General features: G+C 40.5%; 1 long non-coding RNA gene across 1 annotated transcript in view; it reads right to left on the bottom strand.

Moving 5' to 3' along the window:
* Nucleotides 1–21303, bottom strand: part of LOC140527978 (uncharacterized) — a 111516-nt gene extending 90213 nt beyond the window's left edge. Inside the window, exon 1 of the long non-coding RNA XR_011975003.1 lies at nucleotides 20801–21303. This is a non-coding gene — a long non-coding RNA (uncharacterized lncRNA). The remainder of the gene's footprint in view (nucleotides 1–20800) is intronic.
* Between the last annotated feature and the right edge of the window lie 3207 nt (nucleotides 21304–24510).

The raw sequence follows: 24510 nt of genomic DNA, 5'->3' as shown, positions 1-24510 counted from the left end.
AGAAAATAGGTAGGACAATAGCCAAAGAGAGTAGCCCAGAGTAGGCTATGATTTTTCTGGCAGGGTAGACATGAACATATTTGTAGTTAGAGGAGGAGAGAATGAACATATACGTAGTGGGGATCATTGAAGGTGAAAGGTTCAGTTGAAAGAAAGGAAAATCAAGGTCACAGGTAAAGCTTAACTTGGCAAGGAAGAAGGCCATCTTCTTCTCTGAGACATGAGGGAAGGAAGAATCAATGGAAGGAAGATGAGAACTTTTGAGTGGTAGAGGAAAGAAGTTGAAGGAGGTCAGTTCTGATGGCTGCAATCATCTCCAAAATATAGAGGCCATGTCATTGACTAGGAGTGAGGGCTTAAAGTAAAAAGAAAAGAATGAAACAATCACTATGAGAAAATTGATAGGGAAGTAATGAGATAAATTCAACAGCGGAAAATTCACTGATAAGGAGAGATCTGAATTCAAAATCTGCTTCTAGTGTTTACAACGTAACCCTAAGGAAAGCCCTTAAGCTCTCTAACCTTCAGTTTCCTCATCTGGAAAATAAGGCTAATGATACCTATAACACTTACTTCATGGGAAGAGTTTAAAAAACTTTTAATCTGTGATTTCTATAATGTAGGAAGTGCCTGGTCAGGACAGTCACCTATCAATGCAGATCATCGTATTCAAGGAAATTTGCAGTCTTACAGAGTTTGCCAAGAGGATGCTAAAAAGCTACATGACTATCTCAGGGTCATACAAATGTATAGTAAGACAAAGAATCTAGATAGCCCTAACTCCTAAGGCAGTTTTCTATCCATAATGCCAAGTGGCCTGTCTGGATCTCCAGCTTTATTAGTCACCATGCCTTAGATGTTTCTTGAATCTATTCCTTTGGAGCCCTCCTCCCACTGGTGAGTTCTTCCAACAACCTCCATTTTGGGAAAAGGCCCAATCATCCATCTTTCATTCTCTAGACTAGCCACCATTCGTCTCACCTCTAATATCCTCTTTTTCTATCTCTCCCCATGTTTGCTTTTCAGTTTCCCTTTTATGTACTGTCTTTCTTCATGAGAATGTAAGCACCTTGAGGACAGGAACAGTCTTCCTTTTTTGCTTGTAGTTTTATCCACAGTGCTTGGCAAAAGTTAGGGCTTAATTAATGCTTAAATGACTTGCCAATGGTTATGTGACCTATTTTGCAAGAGAAACAGGATCCTAATCCAGGTATCTCCTGATTCTAAGTACATTATTCTTTCTGACAGATACCACATTCCTAGTGGGGGAATAAAGGAATGGATGAGGAATAAGAGTTCTAACTCCAGCTCCATCACTGACTATAGAGCCAAGTCACTTGATTTCTGTAGGCCTGTTTCATTCTCTGAAATTGAAGTGGTTTGATTAGGCGGCCATGGAGGACCCCTCTAAATCCTATGACCCTAGGAACGTTCTGAATTCCCTAAATTCATAGGATCAACAATCTAGAGCCAGAAGTCACCTTAGAGGCCTTCCAGTGCAATCTCCTAATTTTACAGGTGAAGAAACTGAGACCCAGGGAACGACTGTGTCTGCTGCCTGAGGATAAGCCTAGATAACTTCAGAAGACTCATCACCAAGTTGACCACTGGATGGTGATGTTATTATTATCATAATCATCATTGTGGTGGTTGTTGGCTATGGAGATCATCTGTCTATTTAGGCAGGGATTGGAATCTGGGTGAGCTGCTGAAGTAGCCACATTGATAAAACTCCAGATTCTTTGGGCCTTGACAGTAATGAAGTCAGACCATAGCCATCAGTCCACATTCTTTGAGAGTCAGAGAAATAGCCCCAGGTGTGGACATTTCCACCCGCAAAGTTAGGAAGGTGAAGAGGATAATGTGGTATAATGTCGTCTCTTAGCTCCTTTCCCCCTAGAAGCCAAGGGAGTGCCCCCACCACTCCCCTGTATGACTTGAGCACTATGGATTCGTCTTTATGACTGCAAGATTCCCCTGCATTACCCTGAGAGAGCAGTTCTTCATGGCCGGGCTGATAATTTATTTAGTTTTGCTAAGTGTTTCCTTCCAGAGAAGGGAAGAGGAGGGGGAATGGGGGACAAGGGAAAGGGTGGGGAAGAGGAAGAAGGGTCGCTTTCTTTGAAAAGCCGACTCATAAATGTTCAGGTACGTTTCCTTTTCTGTCGGCTAAGCAGCTTTCCCAGCCAAAAAAATAATCACACTGCAAGCATCAACCAGGTCTTAAGAGAGCAGACGTATTTTATCCCTCTTCAGTGACAGCACCGAGGAGCTAATGCCCCTGCATTTTTAGCTTGAATAGATTTTTTTTTCTGTCCAAGTCAGCTTTAGTCTGTTGCAGGTCTTTGCAGCCTTGGATTAACAAAAGGAAACCTGAGGCAAGGTGGGTGAAGCCAGGGCCAGATTCCAGACCCAACTAGGGTGAGTCTCCTGATGGTCTGGCTATTTCACCACAATGTAAGAAACTCCCTTTGGGAGATTCTGTTTCCCAGTGAAACTAATCTTGGCAACAAGGCCCAATTTTCCACTCTGGGGAGCCAAGGTGAACTAGTGAGGCTGAGAGACAACCACGTACAATAGCTGACTTCAGCATGCCACACTGGGCCCTGCACAACACTAATTAACTGAAAGATATGTAGGCTTTGCCTAGCCCTTAAATCTGAAGCTTACTTTTCCTTCTATCTCAGCCATGTCGGAGGCTTGAGAGCAGGGCTTCTAAAGATGTTTGTGAGATATATTTTTTTAATATGCTGATTACTATATTTCATTATATTTGGTTTCTGGTGTAATCCTATGTGTTCAATTTTATGAATTTAGAAAGACTCTTCTGAGAAGGGATCCATAGTCTTCATTAGGCTGCCAAAAGAGTCCATAACACATAAAAGGTTAAGAATCCCTGATTAAAGGGAGAATCCAACCTAGATGACCAATTTTCCTCCCCACCTTATCCCTAAATAGTGGAGCTGCCAGTTCACCTATATTCAGACTAACTGCCCACTTCACCTCCTGACATTCATTGTCCTGCAGGAAGGGCAGAAAAAGGTCAGTACAGTGACTCCTAGGATGAGCAGTAGCTTCAGGAGGGGAGAGAGAAGGACCTGGGAGCACAGAAAGAAGCATAAGACTGGCCTTCTGTGGATATTATGTTGAGGAGAGAAAGAGAGATTCAAAGAGAAAGAGATGGAGAGATAGGTGTGGGTAGATAGATAGGGCCTTTGTCCAGCACTTGCTAGATTTCTGGAAGACTATGCTTAACAGGTACCATCTCTAGTATTTTATGAGCCCTGGGTTTCAGTGCTAGAAGTCAGGGGCATAGACTGGAGTCCAGGAACATTTTCAATCCTGAGGAAGATGAAACAATGAGAAGCTACATAGTGCAACCTCAATTCTAGAAGTCTGTAGAGTTATATCTAAAAAGTCTAACTTCTATCTGGTGCTAGGTGAGCATTTGACACTTTCTTCTCCTTATGGCAAGAGCTAGAATATATCATCAGATACCAATTCCTTACCATCTCACTTTCCAGACAGATAGGTCTCAGACCTCAGAGAAGGCTATAGCCTTCCTTCCCCTCCTTTCTCCCCTCCTTTTTATCTTCTTTCCTTCCCTCCTTACTTTTTTGCTTCTATCCTTCCTTCCTTTTGTACTTCCTGTCCTCCCTGAGGCAGCTAGGTGGTGCAGTGGATAGAGTACCAGTGCAGGAATCAGGAGGACCTGAGTTCAAATCTCACCTCAGACACTTGACACTCACTAGCTGTGTGACCTTAGGCAAGTCACTTAACCCCAATTGCCTCATCCTGGGTCATCTCCAGGCATCCTGATGAATATCAGGTCAGGATTCAGATGGCTCTAGAGGAGAAGTGAGGCTGGTGATCTGCACGGCCCTCACTCACTCAAAACAAAGTCAAGTGCAAGTCATGTCATCATTTCTCTGATGTCATGGTCTTCTCGAGCAACTAAGGATGAACACACACTTCCTCTCCTCACCCCAAAATACCAGTCCACCAAACTCCTGATATACTATGACACAGTGCAGAGAAACATGGAATGAATTAGGTAGGGGTGGGGGCCAAGAAAGGGAGGAGTTATGCTAAAAGATAGAAATGTTAAGTGTCACAAGTTACAAAGATTGCAATAGTTCATCCTGGCCCACCTGTTTTCTTGTTTTCTCCTGCCTGATGTTTTTTTTCCTAGTCTCCACCTTCATTTTAACTCATCTCTTTACTGTAGATTTATTTGACTGGGGCTGTAACTCTCACAGGTGGAATCTGCTTCTCTAGCTTACAGTCATGGGGTATAAGACTCTGGGTCTTAGGTCAAGACTTTCTTCCTATAACCACCCAACTTAGTCTCTCAGGGACAGCTCAGATTCATTTGTGGCTTAGAATGAACCTAGAGCCTCCCTTGCCCCCAAATTCCCAGCAAGAGAGGATATTTTTTTCTTATCTGGACTTCACTGCCTTTTAGGTCTCTCATACCATCATCTCAAGGTCTCTATGTTCTCAGACTTTTAGAAATCATTTACACTCTCATCTTACTCTCCATCTCTATGGGGGTGAAGAGAGGAATCTACTGAAACACATTCCACTAGCTCCATCTTTTTGGCCAGTTCTGCCTTTGGGAGACTAGTTCCTTCTTCTACCTTTGCCAGGAAATCCCCAGAGACGAAAGATCTCTACCATTGTTTCCATTATTCTCAAAGCATGATTATTCCAGGAAAAGTTGCTCTCTGGTCTTCAACTTGAACACCTAAGGATCCATGACTCTAACTTCCCACTATTGACAGAAACAAGCTGTTAAATAAGTGTTAGCCAGAATTTATTATTTTCTCAGTGAAGGGTTTCAACCACTTTTCTACCCCAGGGTAATGTATCTTTGACAAGCCAGGACCCTTACCCCTGGGTCCTGAGGACCACATGATTTTTACCATAATAGTAGTTTATGGTATATGGTAATATCACCTCCCCTCCAAATAATCAGAAAAGGTCTACGTGTTATAATTTGAAAGCAATTTAAGTACTTTAGGAACAACTGACCTACTAGCTGTTGCATGCAAAAAAAATGATGAATATTGCTGATATCTCAGTCTTTATGCATAGCTTATCCCTTATGACTGAACGATGTTCCTACTTTGCCCTCACATCTTAGTACATTTTGTTTCTTTCAAAATTCTACTTAAGTGACATCTATTACAGAATCTTGGGTTCCTAGTTTTCCCAGGTGTCAGTGGCCCTCCTAAAAAAAAAATCTGCCCTCTGTTTATTTGTATATATTTACTTATGTATATGTTATCTCTTCTGATAGACTATAAGCTCCTTAAGGGCATGTTTTTTCATTTTTTTCACTGTATCTCTGCTACATAGCACAGTGCTTGGTAGGTGATTAATTACTGTTGAATTGATCACACCATATAAAATCTTAAACAATTCATTTCCTCTTTTAAGGTCTCATTTTCCTTCTCAGGAGGCTGAGCAAGATGAGCTCTAAGGGCCCTCGTAGGCCTAAAACCACAGATCTAGCCAGTAGTGGAACAAAGACTAGGAACAAAATTTCTTGATTCCAAGCCCACAGCACTTCTCATTGTATTCAGTACAGCTTTTGTGGGGCAAGGAGATAGGACCTCTCACCAGCAATAGATCAGTAAGCTACTTGTTCCTATATTAATGCTGAATGTAGTTACAGCACATCAAAGATCTTGGTGACTAAACCACAGGGCTCCTCACCACCCTTCAGTTCCTTATCTAATGTTCAGCAAATCTCCTTCTTGCTCGAAGGCCTCTGGCCCCTTTACTTTAATCCCAGTGATCCTAGCTGTGTCTACAAAGCCATGTTCTCCCTGCCCTTCTGTGCTTTGTGCCACTGTGTTCTTGAGGTATCATGTAAAGGTCAGAGGGATTGATTTTGAAGGGGAAAGAAAGTTACATATTTAAAGTAAAATGATTGGCTTTTGGATGGGTAATTGGAGAAGGGCCTGATGTTGTGCCTTTAAAATAAATAAATAAACGCTACTGGCAGCAGATTACACCAAGACAAATTCTTTGTGTAATTAGGAATCCCCAAGGTAGTCATTATAATAAAAGAAATCTGCTTCACTGTATTCTTATATTAAACAGGAATAACAAGAACATGTGAAATGCAATAAGAATCAGTCCATCAAAATAGAATCATTGCTTGCTCGGCCCCAGATGTTTCCGGAGTTAGTGCCCTGCTCTTCTTCCCAAGCACCTTTGGCCCACTCCTTTCCAAAGGTGTGTTTGCACATGCAGCCAGTGGTGCCTACATATCTAGCATATATGCTCTATTTACTCTTAAGGATTACAGAATGTTCTGGCTTCAGGGCTCAGAGTCGAGGCACCAGATATACAGCCCAGAAAAAAAGGGTGTGGACCCAGGGCTTCAACCCAAACTTGGCAAAGGTGAACCACCTTTCTTTTTTAAATTTGTTAGTTAATATTTTATTTTTCCCCAGTTACAGGTAAAAACAATTTTTAACATTCGTTTTTTAAAACTTTGAGTTCCAAATTCTCTCCTTTCTATGAACCATGAGTGTAACCTTCAATCCAGGGCCCCTCTCACACTCAAGCTTCCAGAAAAGCTCCCCCAGGTACTCCCTAAACTATATTCCATGAGTCCCAATGGACTTTCTACTAGCCACCCATAAAGTCAATGTCGCAAAGTCCTTTTTTGTCGCCATACTATGATGTGGAACTGACTCTGTGCTCTCAAAGGCAGTTATTTAGATAGGTTTTACTCTGCTGAAAAGGATTTCAGTATGATCTCAGCGACAGGTTAAGCTGCTTTTCTGAGGACTGGTCTAGTTAAATACACAGGCTCTTCACCAATAGGATGGGATCATGGGATCTTTGGCAATGGCTATCAGCCCACAAACAAAGCATATCTGGCCTTCATTCTCAGGCAGATTTCTTCAATTTCTTCATTGAAGTTTACAGTGGTAAAAGAATTGTCAAATGGTGCAAAGAATGAGTTTTTAGAATGCCTAAAAATTTTGACTTAGTTATTGGTACTTTACATATGAGATCCTTGTTAAATGATAAACAAATGAACATACTAGTGGGGGACCTCAATCATATCAACCTTGACATTTTGCTATAAATAAAACTGGAAGACAAAAGGAAGTTGCAACTAAATGAAAGGATATGACACACATGTTCTCCATGGGGAAGCAAATAAAAAAGTTGGCGGAATTGTTTATCACAAAGAAAAGAAAAAATACATTTCATGGAATATTTCACCATCTCATATTACACTGCTCGTAAGTATTGTAGGAGCAATGTCCTAACCCCTGCCTCCATGTAAGTCAGGCTAGTTTTTCCTTGAAAAGTATTGAGACCATCCTCCAGACTTGGTTAGGTGGAGGAACTAATAGCTTGAGCTATTAATAGCACTTCCTGGTTACAAAGTACAAAAGAGTACAAAACAGTAATAAAATGTTCCAGGATAGCCCTCTCTGATTCTTGGCTGGTAGATCACAAAAGGCAATTCAGGTAATGGATTCCACTCAGCTGAATCAGCTCAAGGTGTCCTCAATGTCTATCCTTGTTGTGTATCTTTCTGCTATGCCTAAATAAATCTCCTTTTGTTAATTGCTGAATGACTTACATGTGTCTCATTTTGTTCCAATATTTAACCTAACCTACCAAGGCACTGTCCTGAGTCAGACCTAGCCCATGAAATATTTGCAAAAAGACTACCATGAAAACAATTCTGGCTGATGTACCAATATCTATTGTAGACAAAAAGGTAGAATTATTTCATGAAAACTCAGTTAAGTCTTTCCAAATTGAAGGAACGCATATTATGATGCTTAGTGACTTCACCATGAAGGTGGCAATGGAAAAATAGAAGAAAAAGTGTTAGAATAGCCAAACATTTGTGGAAAACACAGAAACTTCACAATGGTATGTAATAAATACTTATTTTTTTGAGAAATGAAATGAAAGGAGCTAGATGTGGTAAGCATCAAAATCAAATTAAACCAATTATTTATCAACACACACACACACACACACACACACACAGCACACTCACCCCTCATTAACTCGGTAGTCATTCCTGTCATTCCTAACGTCATTTACTTTAATACGTCAGTGGCCTTTGTATACAGAAGGCCACTGACGTATTAAAGTAAAGATCAAAATTAATACAAAAATAGAAGAAAAATGAGAAACAAATATGACATGGAACTAGAACAATCCCAACCTGACCTATTTAATGAAAAATTAGATATGAATACAAGAAATGACGCAAACATCCATAACAATAATCTCATTTATATGTTCAGCTGATGTATAACACATGCCATAACAGAGACCAAAAAAAAAAAAAGAGCCTAATAATCACTTTAGTAAGCAAATGCTTTAGCAGAGACAAATGACAGCCAAGCCCAACACCAGCTTAAAATGTAAAGTCATATATAAAATCTTAGAGAGAAAGATGTTGGAAGATTAAAACAGAAGGTAGTTGTAGTGGAAGATAATATCAGTTAAAGAATTCTTGGTAAGCCCAAGGACCCCAGCTACTGGGATAAGAACTCATTACTTGAAGGGAGGAAGCTATCGGAAAAGCTGGAAAACAGTCTGGCAGAAAATAGATATAGAACAAAACCTCACACCACATAACAATATAAGCTCCAAATGGCTACATGACTTAAACAAGAAGGATGACATCATAAAAAAATAGAAGAGTAGAGAGGGAATAATTCTTCAGGTTGTTGAATAGGAAAAAGTTTATGACCAAACAAGGGATAGTGAGAACCACTCAAAATAGATAATGTCAACAGCATAAAATTAAAAAGTAAACTAAAATATACTAGAATATATTAACTAAAATATACTAACTTACTTAATATACTTAACTAAATATACAACTAAAATATACTAAAATAACTAAAATTAGATCAGGCAAGTGGGAAAAAGAAAACAAGAACTTTGTAGTGTCTCTCTGATAAAGGCCTCATTTCTAAGAAGCTATTTCAAACTTTTAAGAACAAGTGCCATTCCCCAGTGAACATGAATGTATATGAACAGGTAGTTTTAAAAGGAAATCCTAGTCATATTTTTTTCTAAAACAGAAGCTTCAAACCACTAATTAGAGAAATGCAAATTAAAGTAACTCTGAAGTTTCTGCCTTATATCCGTCAGGTTGACAAAGTCTACGAAAAGGGAAAATGACAAATATTGAAGGGGCCTCAGGGAAAAAAAAAGGCACATCAGTCACTGTTGAAGCTGTGAACCAATACAGGCACACTGTTAAGGTATTGGGAACTATGCTCAAAAAGTTACTAATACCCTCTCACCTAGTGATAGCACTATTAGGCCAATACCCAAAAGACATCAAAGAAAGGGGGAAAGGGCATACAAGGCACAAAAAATATTTATAGCAGCTCTGTTCAAAAGTAGCAGAGCCTTGGAAACCAAGGGGGTGACCACCAACAAATTATGAAGTATAAACATAATAAAATACTGCTGTTCTACAAGAAATTATGAAAAAGATCATTCCAAAGAAACCTGGGAAGACTTGAATGAACAGATGCAGCTGAAATGAACTATGTGGGATCTAAGCTTCATGTTCTGTAATGCCTTCCCTGACTAGAATACAAATAGATTTAAGATCAAGAATAAAAAAGCTAGATAAAGTAGGCCAGGCTTGGTGCACAATCAACCTGCCTTTCTTATATACTTCTTCCCCAATAAAATCTCTGGTGCCTTAGTTTTGCATTCTCCCTAGTCCGAAATGTGCTGTCTCTCTGCATAAGGTCTTCCTATAACATATGTGCGAAAGTAGGAAATCCTTCTGGTAAAGAGTATCCAATAATAGTAACTCACATTTCGGTTGTGCTTGAAGGTTTTTAGAATGCTTTCCCCAAAACAACTCTGGTAATCACTTAGTGCAAGCATTATTCACACAGGTCTAACCATTTTAATCACTTGCTCAATAAATTTTATTGGCTTCCTATTGCCGCTAGGATCAAATACAAACTCCTTTGGCATTTAAAGCCCTTTTAACCTGGCTTCAACCTACCCTTCTAGATATATTACATATTACTCCCCATTTGTGCACTCCACAATTCAGTCCAACGGTCTTTTTACCATTCCTCATGTAGGACATTCTGTCTCTTATCTCTGCCTTCGCACACATTGTTCTTCATGCCTGTAAGGCAGCTCCTCTTCAATTAGAACAATAGCAGATACACAGAACCTGAGCGTTCAAAGGACCTTACAGGCATCCATTTCAAATTGTATCCAATAATCTAATCAATTGTACAGTGCCCAGCACATAGTAGGCACTCAATCAATTATTTGATTTGACTGGTCAATAAATTCCAGTGCATCTACCTTTTAATATTCCTAGATTCCTACAAAGTTCAACTCCAGGGACACATAAGGTTGTTAGTGAGTTCCCAAGGGGAGGGTGTATCCCTGCTGAAATTACCTTTTATTTATTTTGTAAATTTTACTTACACTTATATATGGCTATGATGTTTCTCTCCAGTAGAACAGAAGTTCTTTGAGGGCAGAGACTATTTCATTTTCTCTGGTGCCAGACACAGTGCCTGACACATAGCAGATGCTTAATAAATTTTGTTGGATTGTCTACACTTTACAAATTAGAGAACTGAGGTTCAAAGAAATTATATCACTAAGACTACCCAGCTAACAAGCAACAGTATTGGGACACACACACACACACACACACACACACACACACACACATACACACAATGTATATATAACATATATTCTACTTATATACACACATATAAATACATATACACATATATAGCATAAATGTGAAGCATGTATATATACATGTGCATATATGTATACACACATATACAATATTTATATATGTATCCCAACTGTGATATGCACACATACACAGACCCATGCCCCAATAATCATATACAAGTTAGTTTGAAAAAGAGGACACTAGCAATTAGGAGAAGTGGAGAGGATGCAGATCAAGAAAATCTTTACGCCAAAGATGGTACCTAAGCTATATTTTACCAAAAGATGACTCCATGAAGTGGAGGTGAGGAGAGAGTGTGTTCATGGAAAATGTCTAGTGCAAAAGCACCAAAAAGGGAACTGGAACATCAAGAATGAGGAATAAAGAAAAGTTTGACTGGATCACATAGTATAGTAAAGAAAGAAATGTTCAATGAAGTGGGAAAGGAAGATTGAAGCCAGGTGTATAGAGCTTGAAAAGCAAAATGGAGAAGCTTGCATTGTACACTAGAGGCAAAAAGGAGCCTAGAATTGGTTGGCTAGGGGAGTCACATGATCAGATCTGTGCTTAAGGAAAATTACTTTGGAAGCAATGTGTAGAATGGACCAGACTTGTGAGATAATTGAAACAGAGAGATCAATTAGGAAGCTATTGCAATAATCTTGGCAAATCAGTAAGGGTCTGAAGTAAATTGATATCTACAAGAGTGAAGAGAAGGGGTTCTATGCAAGATATGTTGTAAAGGTAGCAATGGCAAGATATGACAACTGATTAATAGGAGGGGGCGAGAAAACAATGAGGAATTGAGGATGATGTTGAAATTATGAAGCTAAGACACTGGAAAGTTGGTAGCAACTTTGACAGAAATAGGGAAGTTTGAAAGAGGGAAGTGTTTAGTGTGAAAGATAATGAATCCGATTTTAGATATGTGAGTTTAAAATATTTCTAGTATATAACAGATGAAATGGTAGTTGGTGATAAGGGACTGAAACTTGCTGGGAGGTGGGATGTAGAACAGAGGTGGATATTCAGACCTGAGGATCATTTAAACAGAAATGAGGGATAAGTCCATGGGAGATGATGAGGTTACAAGGACAGAAAAAATATAGAGGGAGAAGAAAAGAGGTAACTGAACAGAACTTTTGGGAATGGCCAACTGGCCAAAGAGTTGTGATGTGGATATGAGTCAACAAAGGAGAATGAGAAGAACCAGGAAGATAGATCAGAGAAGAAGTGAATACTGTCATGAAAACACAGAGAAAAAAAGTACATAGGAGGAGAGGGTGGTCAGCACTGCTGAATGCAGTAAATAGTTCAAAGAAAGACTAAGCCTGAGAAAAGATCATCCTATTTGGTAATTGAGGGGTCATTGGTAACTTTGTGGAAAGTAGTTTCAGATGAGTGATGAGATTGAAAACCAGGTTGCAAATGGCTGCAAATTAAGAAAAGAGGAAGGGAAGGCACTGAAGGCAGACAACTTTTTCAAGGAGTTTGACAGAAAAAAGAGAAAAATATGGAATTATAGTCTGAGGGGATGATAGGGTCTAGTGAAAGCTTTTTAAAGAATGTTAAAGAAGATCTGGGGGTATCTGATGGCAGTAGGAAAGGAACCAGTTGATAGGACCAGCTGGAAGGGAAGAAGGGAGTGATGGAGGATGCAATCTGCAGGAGAATATGGGAGAGGATGGGATCAAATGCACCTGTAGAGGGATTGACTTTGGTAAAGGAAAAAGGTACCCTTTCTGTCTGTCTTGAGGAAAAGAGAAGAGATTCTTAAATGATGTCAAAAGGTTATGGGGTGAAGAGGATTGAAGAAGAAGGAGAACACGTCAAATGGCCTTGGCTTTTTAAGTAAAATAAGAGGTAAGTCAAGGTTCTCAGCTGAAGGGAACAGAGGTGATGAACAGATTAGGAGGTTTGAGGAAGGGAAATGATAGATTTAGATAAGGAATCAATGAAAGAGGAATAAAAGGACTGATGCTGCAGTGAAAGCCCAGTTGAGTTTGAATAACATTGGAAGGTACCCAGTCAACAAGGTTGTGAGATTTTTTTTCAGCTCTGTTCAGAAACTCATGGGTAGTAGTAGAGAAAGCAGAGAGTAAGAGTAATCAAGGACCAAAGTCTGGCACCAAAAGATCCACACAAGGATAAGGGAACAAGTGATTTAAGAGCCAAGAAATGGAGAAATTGCAGGTTTCAATGAGGCCAAAGAACAGGTGTCATGGGCATGAAACATAGGGTACCTAATAAATACATCTTTCCTGATGAGTTGGTTGATTCTTTACATTTCACCATGTTGCCTTATAAGACTGGCCAATTCAGAAAGAATTCATATAATAGCTACATAGAAATGTCTTTTTTTTACCCAGGGATAACTAAGGCTAGTAAGTGGTGTTTGCTATTTATCATATTAGTGGAACTGGAAAGATCTGGGACTATACTTTCCTGGTTTCTGAAGTAGTTTATATAAGTCAGTTGGTCAATAAATATCTACTGCTAGACCACATGGTATACAGCACCCACAATAAGCCCTTTAAAGTAGGTGGCAAACATAAAACACATCCCTGCTCTCTGGGAGTTCACAGGCTCATAGGGATGATGAGAAACAAGAAGTCATTGCCAATAATATATAAATCAAGACTTTGGTTCCTGTAACAAATGTTAGATTGCCTAGAATTCTCAATCAGAATTTTAGGAAGTTCAGATGCTTCTGGGCAATATGTGGCAATATGTATGGTATTAAAGAGAAAGGCAAAGAGATTGTCACCTGGAAAAATTTTTTAAAACACTAAGTAATGATCCTTCTTAATAAAGTGCTTACAAGGTGTCAGGTCATAGATTGAAAGATTATTTTCATTGCAAGGTCAAGTTAATTGGTTAAGCCATCTGGGTGATGAGTTGGATCTGACTGGTGGATTTAAAGGGCATGGGACATCACCAAGTGAGTACATAAGTCCTGTTACCATCTGACATAAGAACCAACTAACTCCCTGGCAAGAAAGCTTCATCAGTACTTTTGACCCTTTATTTGTCAAACACAAGTCCCTCATTTTACAAAAAAGATCATTGAGACCCAAATGGGTAAAGCGAGTAGCTTTAAACCGCATTGCTAATAAATAGCAAAGTCTGTATCAGACGATTAGATTAGAATTGATAAATCCAATAGTCTTTCCACTAAACTATGCACCCAAACTAATTACTTTGTACTTTTCTTTTCAGAATCTTTATGCTCTGCAATTTGGAAATCTTCTTTAGTTTAAAACAAACAAAAGCATAGTCCAAGTCCATGTTGTACCTATTTCAGGTTAAAAGGTAGAGTATCTTGGAGGGCATGAGAGATGACTTGATGCCGCCACTCCCATACTATGAATATTTTTTGGTTAAATACTAGAATAAATAGACGTTTTAAACCTAGATAATTTGTCAAGCCTTGAATTATGGCTGCTGTGGTAACATATACACCCTCTTTCTCTGCCAAGTGTTGATACTCATGGGAATGAATACTTTGACATATAATTTGGTGTCTGGATTCTTGGTGCTTTCTCTCACTTGCCAGACCTCCAGAACTCACTGTCACAACCCTCTGATTGTGTTAACTGAAACAACTAGGACAACAGCAACAGGACCACAAAGCAGTTCCCTCAGCTCCTGCCAGGAAGAAAGGCCTGAAATGAATTGAGGATGTACACAGGCTGTCTTGGTTTCCCACCCCAGGAGAACGTGAGAGGGCTGCCAAGTTGGAATCTGCTGGCTTTCTTTTTTTTTAATATTCAACAGAGACTTTGAAAATGTGAGGCTTCTTCCACAGTGTCTGAAAGATTTATGTATGGAGTAGGAAGCTCTTCTCAGCCCAGGTTTCTCGAGTGTTTCCAATCTAGGTGGGAGAGAAATGAAATTTCTTCATTTGGGGAGTGCAGACTGAGTGACTGCTCAATCATTCTGGGTATTGGCTGTGCTTTGTACATCCATTCATGACACATACCCCATTTCCACAACTTAACTAAGTTGAATTAAAGTTAGGTTATGATGTTGCTATGACTGAGTGCCTCCACACTCAATCTAGATTTTGGCAAATGGAAATTAAACAGATTTTGGAAATTGTGGTTGGAACTTCATTCATTAAATCAGTTGTAGCCTTTCTGTCTCCCCTGGAGAGCTGGTCTATCTCAACAAATGAATGTATTGATGCAGCTAAGTGAAATGGTGGATAGAATTTGGATAATGGAGTTAGGGAGATCTGGGTTCAGATTTTCCATAGATCCTTTCTATCTATGTGACTCCAAGTGTCCTCAGTGTCCCCATCTGTAAAACAGGGATAATAATAGTAATTACTTATGGGGTTGTTGTTGAAGATCCAGTGAGATGAAGCACTGTGATATTTTAAAGCACTATGTCAAAGCACTTATGAAGCACTATGTAAAGCTTACTACCATTGTTACCAAGCAGCTACCCCATGCCTTGATCTTTTATGTGTGCTAAGAGGGACAAGAGAAATGGAGAGCTGCAGTGAATAGTCTACAAGAGGAGCATGCAGTCTCCTTGAAGACTTGGGAGTTATTTGCATTATGGCAATCTTTGAGTATTGGAAGTATGTGAAAAGTCAGGCAACTTTTTCTTCTTGGTCCCAAAGGGTGGAACTAGGAGCAATGGGTCTAAGTCACAGAGAAGTAGATTTAGACTTAATGTAAAGAAAAGCTTTTTAACAATTAGAGTTATCCAAAAGTGGAATGGGCTGCCTTAGGAAGTTGTGAGTTCCCTCTACTGTGGAGGTCTTTGAGCAAAGACTAGACAACCCCCTTGTCAGGAATGCAGGACAGAGGGCTGGATTAGCTCTGACATTTTGTGATTCTGTAATCCATGGAACAGTACAAAGCAGAATAAAATAAATTGTACAGCATAGACACAACTTAGTGCTGAAGGAATTCAGAAGCAAAAGAGATTAATGTGGTTACAGTAGCCAAAAAAAGGAGGAAGGAAAGGACAAAGGAAAGGGAAGGAAAGGAAAAAGGAAAAGAGGAAAAGGGAAGGGAGGAAACATTTATTAAATTTTACTATGTCAGACACTGTGCTAAGCACTTTATATATATATTCTGTCATTTAATTCTCACAACAACCCTAGGAGGTAGGTGCTATTATGATCCCCATTTTACAGCTCAGGAAACTGAATTAGATAAAGGTTAAGTGATTTGCCAAGACCCATACAATTAGGAAGTGTCTGAGGCTAGATCTGAACTCAAGTCTTCCTGCCTCCAGGCTCAGTGTTCTGGACTCAGGCTTAAAGAATGGGTAAGATTGAGTTAGACAGAAACAAGGGAAAAGGAAATTTGAAAAACAGTATTAACAATCCAGTAGAAATAGGGATGATGTGTTCAAATATCTGGAGTCTGCTCTCAGAATATTTCTAGGGAGGTGTGGCAAAATCCATTATGCTATGTTCAGAACTGTCACCAATTCCCACCTTCTCTACCTGAGTACAGCCAATTTCCGATTTGTCAGTACTGATATCTGAGATTTGCTTCTCCAGCATGCTTAAGGAAAATACATTTTTTTCCCCAGGCTTGTGCAGAAATATTGCTGACTATCTGAAAATCATCAGTGTGCTGTAACACAAGAATACTTTACCTGAAACATAACTTATACATTCATTCATCCATTCTTACCATTACCTGCACAGGGTAAGTGCATGTAAATCAAGAAACCGTCCCTGCCTTCACATCCACCCCTATTCCTACCCCCAGGTCATAGGTAGGACCAGCTATACATCTTCCCTGGTCTTTAAGGCTACTGCTATCTCCATAATCTTCACACCTATTTGGTTTGGGGTATTTTGGGGAGGGGGCAGGAAGCAAAAGTCATTAACCCATAGAACAAGATACACTTGCCCTCTGAGGGTCATTGTACCCCAACAAGATGCTTAGTTACTTGTCAGAGACCCTGCTTAGTAGGCTGAGATTGCACTTTACCTGACTGCATCAGGTACCACTCAGACTTTTCTTTTCTCTCTCTCTCTCTCTGGTTTAATGGAATGAATGATGGACTTGTAGTTAATAGATGGGTTCAAAACCTAGCTCTGGCAATTTATTGGCAATGTGAACTTGGACAATTGACCTCACTTTTCTAAACCTCAGTTTTCTCACCTATAAAATGGGGATAATAACCACACTAACAACCTTAGGGGGTTGTTATGGGTATCAAATGGGAGATATATGTGTCTGTGTGTGTGTGTGTGTATATATACACATATATATCCACTTATATATAATTATAACCATGTGTATATGTGTATTATATGGGTGTGCACGTGTATAAGCATAGTGAGTAGAGTGCCACACCTGGAGTCACTTTATGAATTCAAATCTAACCTTAGACACTTATTAACTGTGTGACCCTGGACAAGTCACTTAACACTGTTTGCCTCAGTTTCCTTATCTGTAAAATGAGCTGAAGAAGGAAGTGACAAACTACTCCAGTGTCTTTTACCAAGAAAACCCAAAATGGGATCACAAAGAGTCAGATACAACTAAAAAATGACTCAATTACATGTATATGTGCATGTGCATGTTGTATGTACTTGTGTGTATGTGTATATCTGTCCCAGATGAAGAGACTCCCTCCCTCAATGCGTGTTGGTACTTTCTTTCCAAAAGGCAATCTTAGAGACTTGACTGAAGTATCAAGAAGTGAAGTGATTTGCCCAGGGTCCCACAGATAATATGGGTGAAAAGTGTCCTTGGTCCCTATTTTTCTTGGCTCCAAGGCTGGTCCTCTATTAACTTACATCATAAATGTAAGCCGTTATTATTTCCCAAACCTTTTGATCCAGTGACTTTTTAGGGAAACAATTTTTAAATGGTAATAACAGAAAGAAAACTAACACTGCATCTACTCTCCCCCCAAAAAGGCCCCTTTTTACAGAAGTCACACTAAAGGATTGAGTAGCTAACTCTACATCCATCTTCTTTAGAACACAAGGATTCCAAGCCCAAGTGCAGGGGCAGTGATTGATTCTTCTTTTAAATGAGGCTATCAAAAGGCATCTAGATAATCGGAGAATCTGATCTCTCCTCATCAGCTGGTGCTCAACTCTGCTATATCACAGGGCCAGGGCCTTGGATGTCTTCAGGACTTCCCCAGAGGTCTCTGCTAGAATCAGGCCCCAGTGGTATGGCTTGGATCTTTCAGTCTCACTATCTCTCTCCAAGCTGTTTTCCTTTGCAGCAGGGGTCACTGTATACCAGCAGAGAAGACACAGCAGAAGCAGAACTAAGGACTAGGGATGCTGGCTGCAGAGCACCTGCTTGATCAGCTTTCTCTGTACCTGGCATTGTGTGGTCTCTCCTGCTAAACTCTCCCCTCCTCTACTCTCTCCCCACTCCCAACCCCAATTTCTCTCCTGCCCCTTTTTAAAGCAATATTCATAGGGGAAATGAGATGACAACCCCAGCAAGTAAGATGTAAAGAGAGGTGGCAGTTCTCCCTGAAAGAACCTCCAAGAAAGAAAAACCTCTATTATGGTGGCTAATCTTGGGCTTCAAAGGCCCAAGAAGGAAAGGAATCAGGGAGTGTGTAATGAAATTCAGCAGCAACAACCCAGCAGGCAGTCATTTGGGGACCCATTCCTGGGGCTTCTTGATCTGCTCTTATGTGGCCACCACTTCCAGCCTTATTCTGCCATTAAAGGAAAATCCAGCATGTAGTTTTGGTTGACTATTATAGTCATTAGAGTATCATTTCTGGAGTTAGACTTTCATAAACTCATAGATCTTTAGAAGTCACTTTAAAGATTATTTAGCCCCAATTCCTCATGTAATAGATAAGGAAACTGAGGCCAAGAGAAGGAAAATGACATACCTAGTATAAAGATCTATGTAAAATTAAGGTGGGAGGAAGCAAGAAGTTATCTTGGGGTAGAAGAGAGGGTCTAGGGCCATGAGGGAAGGAAATGTACCTTGAGACCACGCTTTAGGTGCTGTCTAGTTTTCAGGGCAAAGTTCTGGTTGTCCTGCCCTCATTAGAGCTTTAAGTGCTATACTTCTATGATTTTATGAAACACTTAATCATTTAACCAACATTTATTAAGCTTGTATTAAGTGCCAGGCACCATGCTAGGCACTGGGGACACAAAGTCGAAAATGGGAACAGTCTGTGCCATTGAAGTGAGCTGGAGAGGAGGGGTAGGGGGTGCATAGGAAACAACATATACACATACAATATATGCCAAATAAACACAGAACAAATTTGAGGTAGTTCAATAGCAAAGGTAAGTGGACAGTACAAGTGGAACTTTGTGGCATCTAAGAGCCTTTCTGACTCTCCTAGATTTCTTTGGGTTTGCCTTATGGCCATGTACCAGAGAGCAGTTTCCAACTCTCTGGGTTCTCCCTTCACTTACCCATCCATGTAATGGCTGTAGTCATATTTGCCATCCCTTCTGTCAGTAGGGAGTTTAGTGGTCTTCTGCCAAAAGGCATTAGAATAACCAACTGACACTTGTAATTACCAAAGACACTGAACAGATGAAGGGCTCATGGGAAGGTTAAGAGATCCAGGGTAGAGGCCTCAGCTTGACCAGGTGCTCAGCTGCTGGAAACTAGGCAAAGCAAACTCTTCTATCTCCATCGGATGTAAAATGCTCTAATCCCTTTCCTCTTTTCTTCTGATGTGTACAATAGAGCAGAGGAGGAGGAGGATGACAGGAAGAAAGAGGGGGCAGGAATAGAGGGGTGGGGCAGGAACAAAACACTTAGGCTTTTAATGGAAGCTCATTTTGGTAAAGTACCCCAGTGGTCCCCATGGGCCCAGAGAATTAAACGCTGTCATTCAGGGATGAAAGCAAAGCCGTCCAGTTTGCAGACACCTGTCATAATTAAACTAATGGCTCTGAAAATGTGCCTTGATATTAAATCTATCTTCCACTGAGGAGCAGAGCTGATTAAAACCGCCGTTTGACAGTTAATGATGAACCTCTTGCTCACTGAGCTCTATAAGTGGAGCAGACCGGTTCAGTCCATCCTCCCCCTCCTTTCTGCTGCCACTGACCCATTCCTTCCTTTTCTTTCCCTCTGGGCCACTGACTACCACTGCACTGACTCCTACATCCACTCCACCTTCCCTCTTACAGAATATGTGATCTCTCTTTTCTCTCCTTTTCTTTCTCTTCTGTCTATCTGTCTGTCTGTCTATCTGTCTGTCTCTCTCTCTCTCCCCTTTATCCTATGACAAAATTTTTTCTCATTGGGATTTAGGAGAAAGGGGGGGGTGCTTTTAACGTCTTTAATTAAGTACCAAGTTATTGGCATGAAGTTCCCATCAAGATAGAGCATAGGCAAGACCAGTAAATATTCCACATCAGACAAGTATAAGAAAGGCCCCAAACAGTACATGGGCTTTCTTACCTCACAAAGACTGAATTTTCAAATACATAATACTTGAGGCCCTATCTTGTACTCAGTCAAATTCCAAATCATGTCTACTCAGATGGAAACTAACTACCTTCATCTCAAATTTAGTTTTAGCCCAGGAATCAGACAGACAAACAATTCACAATTTACAGTTAAGATGGCAAAAACGCTGAGTCAGCTGCTGGAAAGGCAAGGATTTTCATCAAGACATAGCCTTTATTTCAGAAATGGCTAAATTTTAGTATTGGAAGGATGAGTTTCTTCTCTTACTTTGCTTATTTATTATCTCTTATGTATTTGACCTATTCTGTACAGCTCCTGCTCCCCTGAATGACTTCCTCAAGTTCAGAATTATATGCCTGGAAACCTGAAAAACTGTTGGCTGATGAAGATGTCTAACCATTTTGCTTGCCACCTCTGACAGCACTTGATTTGAAGTCAGAAGAGCTGGAATTGGGTCCTGGTTCTGCTGTTTATTACCTGCATGGTCATGGGAAAGTCATTTCGTTCTGTGGGTCTCAGTTTCCTCCTCTAAAAAATGAGGGAACTGAACTAGACGACTTTTAAGCCCCCTTCTAGCTCCAAAGCCTATGACCATAAACACACCAAGGGCATAACACAACCCTTGTTAATATTTCAATAATCCACCTACCTGTAACATCATGGATGGAACTCAGCAATGTCAGCTTGGAATGACTCCAGGGAGGTCCATCTGTTTACCTCTCACCCACATCTTCCCCCCAGAACCATAAGTAACAATTTTGATGTCCAAGGCCATTCGGGTGAGTGCTGGTAAGATGACTGCAGGGCAATCAAAGATGGCCATCATTTATAATATGATCACTGGGGAAGTGATCATACCACCACCTGGTAGCTTATTTTAACTAATTATTGATAAGTAGGCAATAATCTCAATTGTTTCTACACAGCAAAAGGAATCCAAGAGCTTTCAATGCCCTCAAAATTTGGGACTCCCTGGAGAAAAAGTCATCCTCCAACCTGCTACCCAGCAACACATACTTTCAATTTTATTTGGCCAGACAACTGTCAGAAACCAATGCCAGTCAGCTCTGTGGTCAGTGCCCTGAGGCAAGCTAAGCATTCTCCCTTCAGCTTACACTGAGCCCACCAATTCACTGAAATAAAATTAAACCTGAGGCCAAGAATGTTGAATGAGGCCTTATGCATTTCACCTGACCCACAGGGCTCTGCTTCTCTCTGGCCTTTTGCCTCTTACTTCTGTCATATTAATCGCACATGTTGTCTTCTTGGGCTACTCAGACTGACTTTGTGTATCAGATGTGAGTTGCGCTTCCAGCCAAATGACTTGAATTTTTTTTTCTCCCCTCAATGTCACAGTCTCAGCAGTTATGCCTTTTCCTCCTTCCTTCCATCGCCTTTTGTATCCCCTCCTCCACCTCATAGTTATCTCCCTGACAAATCTGTACAACAGAGTAGCCCCTTTGGGATCCCACTCCTCTCCTGACTTTTAGATTTACAATGGATTTTAAAACTTGGTTGTATCCCTACCTTTGACAAGAGTTGAAGGTCTGCACCAGTTTTTAGATGTGTTACCCTAGAAACCCTCCTCAAACCTCCCATGAGGAGGGACTCACATTCTTCATAGAAGGGGCAGTTTGAAGTTCATAATGTTCCCCAGACAAAGCTTTTCCTCTCTCCTCTCACCAATGGTTAACCAGGGAGTTTCTGTGAATGTTCTAAAAGTAGAGATGCCACTTTCCTGGAATCTGATGGTCTGAGATTATACAATTCCAACTCACTATCTTCAGAGACCTCAGAAGCACAAAATCTAAGAGAAGGAAGACTATGTGATCTAACCAATATTTAAACCTTAATCCTATCTACAATATCCCTACAAGTAATCATAATCATCCAGCTTCTCCTTAAAGACCTTACGTGTTTCTCTCTCTCCCTCCCTCCCTCTCCCTCTCCCTCTCCCTCTCCCTCTCCCTTTCTCTCTCTCTTTCTCTCTCTCCCTCCCTCTCTCCCTTCCCCCCTCTCTCCCTCTCCCCCTCTCTCCCTCTCCCCCTCTCTCCCTCTCATTCTTCTCCCCCCAATCATGTCCAATCTCTTGCCAATTCTACTAGATTCTACCTTCATAACATCTTTTCTCTGACACTGCCACCACCCTAGTGCAGGCCCTCATTATTGCATTCCTGCACTATTTTAATAGCCTTCTGCTTGGTCTCCCTGCCATGTGCTAGTCCATCCTCCACTCAGCTGTCAAGCTGATCATCCTAAAGCACAGGTCTGATTATGTGACCCCCTAATCAATAAACTCCAATTGTTCCTTATTATCTCTAGGTTCAAATATAAAATCCTCTCTGACTTCTAACTCCCTTCCTATTTTATCCCTTTCCAACTTTGCCAGTTTTCTTATAGCTTACTCTTTTCCACATACCTTAAAATCCAGTAACACTGACCTCCTTGGTCTCCCTCACATAAGACAGTCTATCTTCTAACTCTACACCTTCTCACCAGCTGTTGCCCATACCTGGAATGCTCTCCCTCCTCACCCCTGCCTTTTTGTCTCCCTCTCTCACTTCAGATCTCAGCTAAAATCTCTTCTACAAAAGGCCTCCCCTCTCCCTCTTAATGGTAATCCCTTCCCTCTGAGTTTATTTCCAATTTACCCTCTATATGTCTTTCATGAACATGAACTCTGTGAGAGCCGTGACTGTTTTCGCCTTTCTTTGCATCCCCAAAATTTAGCAAAAACTGCCTGGTATATAATAAGTACTTAGTAAATGCTTGCTGACTTGATTTATTGACCTCTCAAGGCCATCCATTCTACTTCTGGACAACTCCCAACTGTTGGGGCTTCTTCCTGAAATCTGTAACTTTCTGGCATTTCTGGTAGTACTGCCCTCAGGAGCTAAACAGAACGAATCTAATCTCTCTTGTCCTCAGAAGCTCTTCAAACACTCAAAGACATCTATCCTGTCCTCTTCAATCTTCTCATCTGCAGGATAAAGATTTCCATTTCTTTCAAACTACCCTCGAAGAGCATTGTTCCCAGTCCCCTCACCAGCCTGGTCACCCTCCCCTGGATGCACTCCAACCTCTCTAGGTCCTTCCTAAAACATGATGATTAAAATGGAGCACAGTCCCACTGACTTCCATCCTAGCTGCCCCACATCTGGAGGATTATCTTTCTTTCTTTGGACTCTAAGAAAATCAGATAAGAAGAAAAGAGGCTTACAACTGCAGCAGGAGGGAATTCAATTAGACACAAAGTGCTTCCTGACTGTAAGGGTGACCAGACATTAAGAACGACCTAAGCAAAGAAGTGAATTGAAGGAAACTTTATCCCATGAAACCTTTCCCCCCTAATTGGATAGATCTGCTAGGAATAGTTTCAGAGTTTATGTGTCTAAAGCCAGGGAGTTGGAGCATATGACCTGGAAGATTCTTTCAACCATTGTGACTCAGTTTAAAAATATGCAGCACTGTGGTAGAACCCTAATTTTGTCAATATTTAAGATCATAGATTTGGAGGTGGAAGAGACTCTAGCAGGCCAGCAAGTTCACACTCACAGTTTTCAGTTGAGGAAACTGAGTCACAGAGAACTGAAATGACTTACCAAGCGTCACACAGATAGTAACTATATTAGGCAGGATCTGAACCCAGGCTCTTCTGATTCCAAGTCCAGTACTCTGTCCACACTTCCACCCAGCTCCCATGGAAAAAGCAGAGTATTTCACCAAATATCAAAATCTCAGAGATAGTAGGAACCCCCAAAGTTCATAGGTTCATAGATTCAAAGCTAGAAGGGACCCTGGAGGTCATTAAGCCCAGCTCCCACATTTCTATAAATGAGAACTAAGACCAATATAGATTAAATGATTTCCCTAAGAGCTCAGATTCCAACACAGATCCTCTGACCACAAATTCAGTTTTGACAAAATTTAGTCTCCTTAAGCGTCGAGATTACTTAATATTTTACTCTAAAATCACCAGTATTTAACACAGTGACTAGAAAATAGTAGGTACTTAACAAATATTTGATCCTCAATAGCAAGTCTTTCCTTACAAATGCCTACTCTGCAATACTCATCTTCCTGAGTTCAGGCAGATACTAGCTGTGTGACTTTGGGCAAGTCACTTAACCCTGTTTGCCTCAGTTTCCTCATCCATAAAATGACCTAGAGAAGGAAATGGCAAACCACTCCAGCATCTTTGCCAAAAACAATTGAACAATAACAAAATGTACAAATAAAAGTTATACAGTGTAAATGGGAGTTAATCCCAGAAGAAAGGACACTAGGAAAGGCTTCTTGAAGGAGGAGAGGTTTTAGCTAAGACCTGAAGAAAGTTAAGGAAGGGAGGGGATGAAGGTG

This window comes from Notamacropus eugenii, chromosome 1 (genome assembly GCF_028372415.1).
Source record: "Notamacropus eugenii isolate mMacEug1 chromosome 1, mMacEug1.pri_v2, whole genome shotgun sequence".
Taxonomy (NCBI): Eukaryota; Metazoa; Chordata; class Mammalia; order Diprotodontia; family Macropodidae; genus Notamacropus; species Notamacropus eugenii.
Note: the sequence above shows the minus strand (reverse complement) of the source record. Positions and strands in the feature narration are given on the sequence as shown.